This window comes from Cotesia typhae, unplaced genomic scaffold (genome assembly GCF_013202065.1).
Source record: "Cotesia typhae breed Kobodo isofemale line unplaced genomic scaffold, CoteBio_Ctyphae contig_43, whole genome shotgun sequence".
Lineage (NCBI taxonomy): Eukaryota > Metazoa > Arthropoda > Insecta > Hymenoptera > Braconidae > Cotesia > Cotesia typhae.
This window is the reverse complement of record NW_027423752.1, coordinates 4,376,495-4,387,042: the sequence shown is the minus strand read 5'-3', so window position 1 is coordinate 4,387,042 and position 10,548 is coordinate 4,376,495. Positions and strand designations below refer to the sequence as shown.

The 10,548-nt window shown below is 28.5% G+C and overlaps 1 long non-coding RNA gene across 1 annotated transcript; it reads left to right on the top strand.

The window, feature by feature from the left end:
- Positions 1 to 297: 297 nt before the first annotated feature.
- Positions 298 to 1,131, top strand: LOC141528478 (uncharacterized). The gene is made up of 3 exons (XR_012479380.1): positions 298 to 631; positions 735 to 939; positions 1,049 to 1,131. It is a non-coding gene; the product is annotated as an uncharacterized LOC141528478 (long non-coding RNA).
- Positions 1,132 to 10,548: the final 9,417 nt, after the last annotated feature.

The following is a 10,548-nucleotide window of genomic DNA, read 5'->3' as shown; positions in this document are numbered from 1 at the left end:
ACGATAGAAACTAAAGATCAATCATTTAATTTATTATTCGATGACCCATTGAAGATACACAAGTCTCAAGTATCTGTAGAAAATTCAACACCTGATACTCATCAAAATAAAGAAGAAGACGACGGGGAAGAAGAAGAAGAAATTCTGGATTCAATATCATCAAAAACGTTTGTTGGATACCTGGTGGTTTGTGTATATTATTTCTTCATCAAATTTTTTTTATTCAAAAATTCTTACAAAGCTATTAAAATTATATCATGACTTTACAGTTTTATTAACAAATGCTTTCAATTAGTATAATGTCAATCAATAATATTGAACACTTAGATAATAATAATATTAATAATAATAATAGTAATAATAATTATTATTATTAATGAATAATAATACCCGGTTTACTATTTTTTTACAGTAACACCTGAGATTTTTGCTTTTTACAAGAATCTACTAGCATCGATGGAATATTCTTTGGACCCAGGACGTCATGATGTCATAAAAAAAGTATCAAATGTATAAATCTCATCTTTTACTGGATAATAATTAATAATTAAATTTTTTATATCAAATTAATTTGATTAATTAATCATTTTCATAGCTGACCAAAGAAATTCTAACTAACTCTGCAGATAAGGTATAAAAACTATAAATTAAATTATAAAAATTAAATTATCATGATTATTGAAACAAACTTCGTAGATAAATCCTTTTTTTCATCAATTTGTTTCATTTTTTAGGTAGAAATATTTACTAATACTGGTTGCTACCTTCCTAAATCCATAATGGCAAGCATAGATCTACTCGATTCTCAAGAAAATGATTGGAAGAAGCTTTTGTCTAATATTTCAGTCCAAATGTTTGGGAACAAACTGAAATATATGTCTGTAAAAGGATATAGAGGGAATCTTGCTCTACATCCAAAAATTTGGCGAGCTCTTTTTAGTACATAGTCAATTCATTTTACTTTTATTTATTATAGTTTAAGAATTCATTTTTATATTACAAAAATATCTTTTTTTAATTAAAATATTCATCTTGATCATTTTTACAGGCTTAATTAATGACAAAGCAGGAACTCAAATCACTCCAAAGGCGTTCAACCAAGTTCTCAATAAAGTATTTTCAAACAGAAAGACCAATATTACTAAAGTTTCTGCAATCATTGAGGAAAAAAAAAGAAGACGGTGGAGATGAAGATGATGATAATTATGAAGATTTTGATAGAGAGTTATCAAATCACCAGTCCTTACCACCACGATATTTATCTCCTTCACCGAGCCTCGATAATGAGTCACGAACATCTTCACCAGCAAGAGTTGATAATCAAGAAAAATTCCAGAAATTTCCAGTGGACATTGAAGAAGTATCAACACAAGACAAATCAGCAACTGCTTCAAATTGCTACCAGAACTCATCGATGATTCCACCAACAGTTCCTTCCATTCATTCAATTATGTATACTCGAACACTGATGTCGACAGTCCCATCAGCAATCACTTCAAATAACTCGAATTCCCATTTTTATACTCAATCAATTATACCACCAATAGTTTCATCCGCTTACTCACATGAATATCCCAAAGTACTATTTATATGAAAATGAATAATAATTTTAACTCATTTTAAATTTCATCTACAGGGTGTCTCTGAAGTGGCGGGAGTAATTGTTGGGGTCGATAGAGAAAAAAATACTGAATCGAAAGTTCCTGAGCCAAAAATTTTTTTGGGCCATAGAATTTGAGTTATGAATTAAAAACGATAGCCAATCAGAAGCGCGCTATTCGAGAAATGAAAATGAGCGGGGAAGTAGAGGAGACGCGAGAGTGAGATGCTGCAATAGCAGCTTACTCGCTCACACAAAGCCGAGCATGAGAGGGGATTGTGACGCTATGAGCCGAGTACGTAAGTGTGAATGAGTGGATGTATGAGGTCGCAAGCGGACGGCTTAATGTATGAGTGTGTGTCCGTGTATCGCAGCATTATTGGAGGCGTTGTAACGCTGAATTAAAGCTAACCGGGTACTCTAAGACAGAGGAAAAAATTTTAATTTTTATTTTTATTCGAAAAAATTTAATAAAAAAATAAAAAGGCCCAAGATTTAACCAGACCCACAGAAACGGAGAGTAAATTTTTAATTCTCATTTATTTTGCTGGGGATTATTTTCAAATACAAAAAAAAAAAAAAGGCTAAGATTCAACTGGAATCTTAATTGCTTAATAAAAGGAGTAAAGTGTAATGATGTGAATGCAAACTAATAACATTAAAGTAAAGTTATCCTTGAACTGCCGAAACACCTGTAGATTTTTTTGAAATGATTTCTTTGCTAAGAAAAAGGGAAACTAAAATATCAAAATTACTAAAACGTGAATGCCATTTCTTTTTCATATTTTCTTCGACATTTTACCTGTCAGTGAATAAAAAGAATATTTAAATTGAAATATCAAAATTATAAGGACTTGAATTCAATGTTTTGTTAATTTATCATTTGACATTTTACCTATCAATTAAGTGATAAATAATTTAAATTAAAATATCAAAATTATCAGGGCTTGGGTGCGATTACTACTTAATTTGATACTTGGGATTTTACCCGTCAATTCATTAGAAATTTATTTCAATTATAAGATCAAAATTATGAGAACATGAGTGCGATTTATTTTTAATTTATTATTCAGGATTTTAACAGTCAATTGATTGATAAACAACTTTAATTAAAATATCAAAATTATCAGGACCTGAGTTCAATTTTTTTTTAATTTATTATTTATTTACCTGTCAATTAATTAAAAATAATTTTTATAAAAATATCAAAATTGTTCGGACTTGAGTTCAATTTTTTTCTTAATTTATAATTTGACATTCTACCTGTTAATTCACCGATAGATAATTCTAATAAAAATATCAAAATTATTCGGACTTGAGTTCAATTTTTTTCTTAATTTATAATTTGACACTCTACCTGTTAATTCACTGATAGATAATTCTAATAAAAATATCAAAATTATTCGGACTTGAGTTCAATTTTTTTCTTAATTTATAATTTGACATTCTACCTGTTAATTCACTGATAGATAATTCTATTAAAAATATCAAAATTATTCGGACTTGAGTTCAATTTTTTTTTTTAATTTATCATTTGACATTTCGCTTGTTGATTAAGTGATTAATAATTTTAATAATAATATCAAAATTATCAGGACTCGAGAGCGATTTTTTTAGTATATTTTTTTACATTTTACCTGTCAATTAACTGATAAATAATTTCAATTAAAATATCAAAATTATTCGGACTTGAGTTCAATTTTTTTTTTTAATTTATTAGTTGACATTTTACCTGTTAATTAACTGATAAATAATTTTAATAAAAATATCAAAATTATCAGGACTCGAGAGCGATTTTTTTCAATTCCTTATTTGACATTTTACCTGTCAATTAATTAAAAAATAATTTTAATTAAAATATCAAAATTATTGGGACTTGAGTTCAATGTTTGTTTTAATTTATTTTTGACATTTTACCTGACGATTAATTGAAAAATTATTTTACAGAATAATTCCCAGCAAAATAAATGAGAAATGAAAGTTTTCCATCCGTTTGGTTGGGTCCGGTTGAGTCTTGGGCAATTCCTTCTGTTTTCAAAAATTATTCCGAGCATAAGAAATAAGTAATAAAAATTTTCTATCTGTTCGTTTTGGTCCGGTTGAGTCTGGGGCCTATTTTCTTTTTTGAAATAATTTTGTCAATTAATAATTGATAATAAATTTTTCAATCAGTTTTTATCGTCTTGTCAAGATTAGGCTGATTTTTGTTCAATAAATTTTTGTTTGTTATTGAAAAGAGAAAATAAATTTTTTTGCATTCTTCTATTCTTGGCTCTGGTCGAGTCTTGGGCATTTTTTTCGTTTTTAAAAATAATTCCTAGCAAAATGAATGGGAAATAAAAGTTTTCGATCCGTTTGTTTGGGTCCGATTGAGTCTGGGGCCTATTAATTTTTTTAAGAATAATGTTGTTAATTAATAATTGATAATAAAATTTTTCAATCAGTTATTCGAAGTCTGTTTGAGATTGGGCCTTTCTTTTCAAAGAAAATTAATCTTGGTGATCAAGTAATAAAAAATTTCTATCCGTTTATTTGGGTCCTGCTGCGTCTTGGGTCTATTTTTTTCTTAATAATTTAGTTAATTAATATTTAGAAATAAAATTTTTCGATTTATCTTTTTCGGGTCCGGTCGAGTCTTGGGCAATTTTTTTGTTTCGAAAAATAATTCCCAACAAAAAAACAGGAATAAAAGTTTTCTTTCCGTTTGTTTGGGTCCAGTTAAGTCTGGGGCCTATTTTCTTTTTTAAAAAATTTTGTTGATTAAAAATTCATTATAAAACTTTTCAATTATTTTTTCTTGCTCCAGTCGAGATCAGGCCCTTTTTCAAAGGAAAATAATTTTGCTGATTAAAAATAGAAAAACAAAGATTTTCAATTTATTTTATTTCGGGTCTGGTCGAGTCTAGGGCATTTTTATCGTTTTCAAAAATAATTTCCTGCAAAATAAATAAGTAATAAAAATTATTTATCCGTTTGTTTGGGTCCAGTTGAGTCTAGGGCCTCATTTGTTTTTTTAATTAGTTTTGATGATCAACAATAAAAATAAAATTTTTGGATCATTTTTTCTGGGTCCGGTCGAAATTGAGCCTTTTATTATAAAAAAGTTAATTATGATGATTAAAAATGAATAGTAAAATTTTTTTATTCATCTCCCTTTCGGTCTGATGGAGTCTTGGGCATTTTTTTCGTTTTTAAAGATAATTTCCAGCAAATTAAGTAAGTAATAAAAATTTTCTATCCGTTTGTTTAAGTCCGGTTAAGTCTGTGGCTTATTTTCTTTTTTAAATAATATTTGATTAATAATAAAAATAAAATTTTTTAATTAGTTTCTCTTAGTCTGTTTGAGATTGGGCCTTGTTTCGAAAAGAAATTAATTTGGCTGATTGAAAATGAAAACAAAATTTTTCAATTTATTTTTTTTTTTGGGTCCGGTCGAGTCTTGGGCGATTTTCTTCGTTTTTAAAATAATTCCCATCAAAATAAATAAGTAATTAAAACTATCTATCTGTTTGTTTGGGTCCGGTTGAGTCTGCGGACTATTTTTTTTTTTAAATAATTTTGTTGATTGAAAATTAATAATAAAATTTTTTAATCATTTTTTTGCTCCAGTCGAGATTGGGCCTTTTTTTAAAAGAAACAATTTTGCTGATTGAAAATAAGGAAAAATTTTTGTACTGTTATTTTTTTGGATCCGATCGAGTCTTGGGCATTTTTTTCGTTTTTAAAGATAATTTCCAGCAAATTAAGTAAGTAATAAAAATTTTTATCCGTTTGTTTGGGTCCGGTTGAGACTTGGGCCCATTTATTTTTTTATAATAATTTTGTTGATTGAAAATTAATAATAAAATTTTTCAATCATTTTTTCTTGCTCCAGTCGAGATTGGGCTCTTTTTTAAAGAAAAATAATTTTGCTGATTAAAAATAAAAAATAAAATTTTTTTCATCCATCTCTTTTTGGATTCCAGTTGAATCTTAGCCTTTTTTTTTTTTTTTTGTATTTGAAAATAATCCCCAGCAAAATAAATGAGAATTAAAAATTTACTCTCCGTTTCTGTGGGTCTGGTTAAATCTTGGGCCTTTTTATTTTTTTATTAAATTTTTCGAATAAAAATAAAAATTAAAATTTTTCCTCTGTCTTAGAGTACCCGGTTAGCTTTAATTCAGCGTTACAACGCCTCCAATAATGCTGCGATACACGGACACACACTCATACATTAAGCCGTCCGCTTGCGACCTCATACATCCACTCATTCACACTTACGTACTCGGCTCATAGCGTCACAATCCCCTCTCATGCTCGGCTTTGTGTGAGCGAGTAAGCTGCTATTGCAGCATCTCACTCTCGCGTCTCCTCTACTTCCCCGCTCATTTTCATTTCTCGAATAGCGCGCTTCTGATTGGCTATCGTTTTTAATTCATAACTCAAATTCTATGGCCCAAAAAAATTTTTGGCTCAGGAACTTTCGATTCAGTATTTTTTTCTCTATCGACCCCAACAATTACTCCCGCCACTTCAGAGACACCCTGTATATTTCCAGAATCACACAGCTATAACATCTCTTCATCCCGACTTGTATCCTCAGCATCAGTCAACAAACCATTCCAATCTTTCAACAGCAAATAATCAGAATCAACCAAAAATCACTCCTAACGATTCAAGTTCATACTCTCACCATCAGCCAACAGTTCCATCAACAATTTCTTCAACTTACTCTAATCCAAATTTTCATACCCAACCAATGATACCACCAAGAGTTTCATCCACTTACTCACATCAATACCCCCAAGTATTATCTATACTCAAGTCACAAATAACCTTAATTTACTCCTAATTTTATCTATATTTCCAGAATCAAGCAACTGTGACATCTCTCCCCCTCATCTGTATCCTCAGCATCGGTCAACAAATAATTCCAATCTTTCAACATCTAACTATCAGAATCAAATAGCAATCACATCTACCGACTCAAATTCATACTCTCAACATCAGCCAACCGTTCCATTAACAATTTCTTCAACTCACCCAAATCCACATTTTCATACCCCACCTATGATACCACCAAGAGTTTCATCCACTTACTCACATCAATATCCCGAAGTATTATCAATAGTCAAGTTAAAAATAGCCTTAACTCACGCTTAATTTCATCTATATTTCCAGAGGCAAGCAACTATGACATCTCTCCCCCTCATTCTTTTCCTCAGCATCAATCAACAAAAATTATAATCTTTCAACACCAAACAATCAGAATCAAACAACCATCACTCCTAACGATTCAAGTTCATACTCTCAGCATCAGCCAACAGTTCCGTCAACAATGTCTTCAACTTACTCAAATTCACATGTTCATTCCCAACCAATGACACCACCTAGAGCTCCGTCCACTTATTCACATCAATATCCCCAAGTATTATTTATAGTCAAATCAGAAATAACTCTATCTTACTTTTAATTTCATCTACCTTTCCAGAATCAAGCAACAATGACATCTCTTCACTCTCATTTGTATCCTCAGCATTCAATGAATTCATCAACAGCCTCATCTTCGCATTCAGATTCATATTTTTACAATCAACCCCAAAATGTTTTTCCCGGATATCATGATGCACCTCAACGGTATTCACACCAACAAAATTTTGATCGAAATTATACAAATATATAATTATTAGAAAAAGGTATTGGTTCTTGTTTAGATTGATCATTTATCTTCATCAGTTGTTTAATTCTAAATGTACTTATGTCCTTTATTTCTTTGCCTTATGATTATTTATTCATATAATAAAGAATACTCGTCAATGTATGGCCATATAGGCATAGATGCTTCGCGTTTTGTCCTTCTTCACTTTACTTTTTAAATAATTGTTCAATCAAATGTTATGATTGATATATTTTACATTATTTTTTTTACTACTGTCTATAACGATGGAATAGAAAAATAATTAAGTTAAGATAGAATGTTATTGCTGTGTGTTACTTGAAAAGAGATTAAAAAATATTCAAAGCTCAGTAAGTATGATTATTATTATTATTATTATTATTATTATTAATATATTTGTTAATATTATTATTGTTATTATTTTAAAAATTATTATTATTATTAGATTAAATCTGTTTTTAATCTAAAGGCAATTAAAACTGCGTAAAAAACATTAAAATTAGGACTGCTTTTGATCTATAGGCAACTAAAAGCCGCCGTATAAATATGTTTAAAAAGTCTGATTTTAGTCTTACAACAATCAAGAATAAATTAGATATTATATTAAAATTGGTCTAGAAGTGGTCTGAATTGGGAATAGTACGAGCAAAAACAGACCAAATCTCTGTATAAAATGAATATCAGTAATAAAATTAAAAATACTACAAAAATTAAATATTTTCATATATCCTAAAACTGATTAAATTTTTCGACCCGGGCAAAGGGTAGGTCCGACAAATATGTCTCTTTTCGAGGAAACGGACAGTTTAAATACTGTACCAGTCGTATTTTGGACATTTCTTCAAAATGAATTGGGCGAAAAACCTTCACTATGGAAATTTTTTGGTAAGAATTTGATTTTGTAATTTAAAAAATTATTCTTCAGATAATAAGATTAATATTTAGATACATAAGAAATAATTTTTCAGACTATTAATTTACTTGATTAATTCCGGAAGGAATAATATTTTTTTTTCATTTTCATATATTTAGATAATTATTATTTATTATTTATTAATTCCGGGTTATTGTTTAACATTATCTACTTTCTTACATATTTTCTTAACTTATATTCTACATTTTTATAGATGATGTAATATATATTACATGCCTTATATATTTTTAATATTTTATATCTGTAAGTCTATCATCACAGCTTATTCGTATCACCCTTGTGACATTTATTTTATTCACTCTCTTTACCTTTATATTGCACCACACATGTATTTAATTATACCTTTTGTCTCGTTCCAATTTCTGAGAACAGAATACAGATGTTTTTAACTTAAATCTTGTCCTTATTTAGAAAAAAATTGATAGTTATCATCAGCAAATGTAGTAAAGAACTAGAACGCATAAAGAAAAAAAAAAAATGCATACATCTCTACTGCCGTGTCTGTTCGCTTATGCTGCAATAAAAACTTAATGATCGACCTGTGGAAGACTTTAAAGAAGTCGAAAATAACACTATTACAATTTTTGAAGACTGCAGCTTCTTACCAGGTTGATCATTATCATGATATACTTCACCATGCAGAAGCCATGGAAGATGAACAATTGGATATTTACCCCCAATTACCGGAAGAAGGTATATATTAAAATCACTTTGAGCTTTTTCAACACTGATAGAAGGATTTATTAACTATTAATAATTTAATTTATTTGGAGACAATTATTTAATTTATTAAATTTTAATAAATATTTTTTAACATTCAATAAATATTTATTTGGGAGGAAACCCTTGTGGAAATAATTCTCTGAAAAAACTCTTGACAAGTCTTTATAACTCTGAATAAGACTTTTCGAAATTCTTCACATCCCTAACTAAGTGAAGGAAAGACTTAATAAGTCTTCAAAACTCTGCAATACTCTTCAAAAGTCAAATTTTCCCTGCAATTTCGGAATTTCTCAAAGTGTTATTAAGACTTGATAAGACTTGTTCAGTTTTACAGGAAAAGAAGAAAATATTTCTTTTCAAAAAAATTACTTATCAGAATTAAATAAAACTATAAAAAAGAATTAATGCATGTTTTAAAAAAATTTTTTTTAAATAATATTTTCATCACGAAAATACTTTGATGGGCATCGAATCACTCATAGTTGAGCAAGTCAAAACATCAACAGCAAATGAAGTGCACTTGCTGTTGGAAACAGATATTACTCAAAGAGTAAATCCAATCCGTATTTAATTTGGACTATCAAATATTAAAGTCAACTTTCTAGGTAGGAAAGAATTTTCTAACCACATGCCACCTATTAGAAACTAAGAACACTCAAAGATTCTAACTGTAAATTCGTAAACTAAAATATGTTAGGTATCAATTAATTCCAGCAGATAGCGTGTGGATAGAAAATTCTTTCCTACCTAGAAAGTTGACTTTAATATTTGATAGTCCAAATTAAATACCGATTGGATTTACTCGTTGAGTAGTATCTGTTTCCAACATCAAGTGCATTTCATTTGCTGTTGATGTTTTGACTTGCTCAACTATGAGTGATTTGATGCCCATCAAAGTATTTTCGTGATGAAAATATTATTTAAAAAAAATTTTTTTAAAACACGCATTAATTCTTTTTTATAGTTTTATTTTCAATTTTCTCTAATTCTGATAAGTAATTTTTTTGAAAAGAAATATTTTCTTCTTTTCCTGTAAAACTGAACAAGTCTTATCAAGTCTTAATAACTCTTTGAGAAATTCCGAAATTGCAGGGAAAATTTGACTTTTGAAGAGTATTGCAGAGTTTTGAAGACTTATTAAGTCTTTCCTTTACTTAGTTAGGGATGTGAAGACTTTCGAAAAGTCTTATTCAGAGTTATAAAGACTTTTCAAGAGTTTTTTCAGAGAATTATTTCCACAAGGGAAGTAAATTAATAAATAGTTAATAAGTATTTATTAATAATTAACAAATATTCGTTAACCATTAATAAATATTTATTAACAGTTAATAAATTGTACTTAATAAATTACTTATTAACTGTTAATAAATATTTGTTAACTGTTAGCAAATATTTATTAACATTTAATAAATAATTTATTAACTGTTAATAAATATTTATTAAATTCTATTATGTTAAAAAATTATTCTAAATTATATTCGACTTTTTTTGTTTGATTTTCTATTAAAGCTCAATTCTTAAGCTGTTATTTATTTTGAACGTAATTTATTTTTCAGTTGAAGCAGAAGTTCATGATAATGATGATCAAGAAGGGATCGAGAATGTTGAGTTTGCTGATTATGATATAGAAAGTA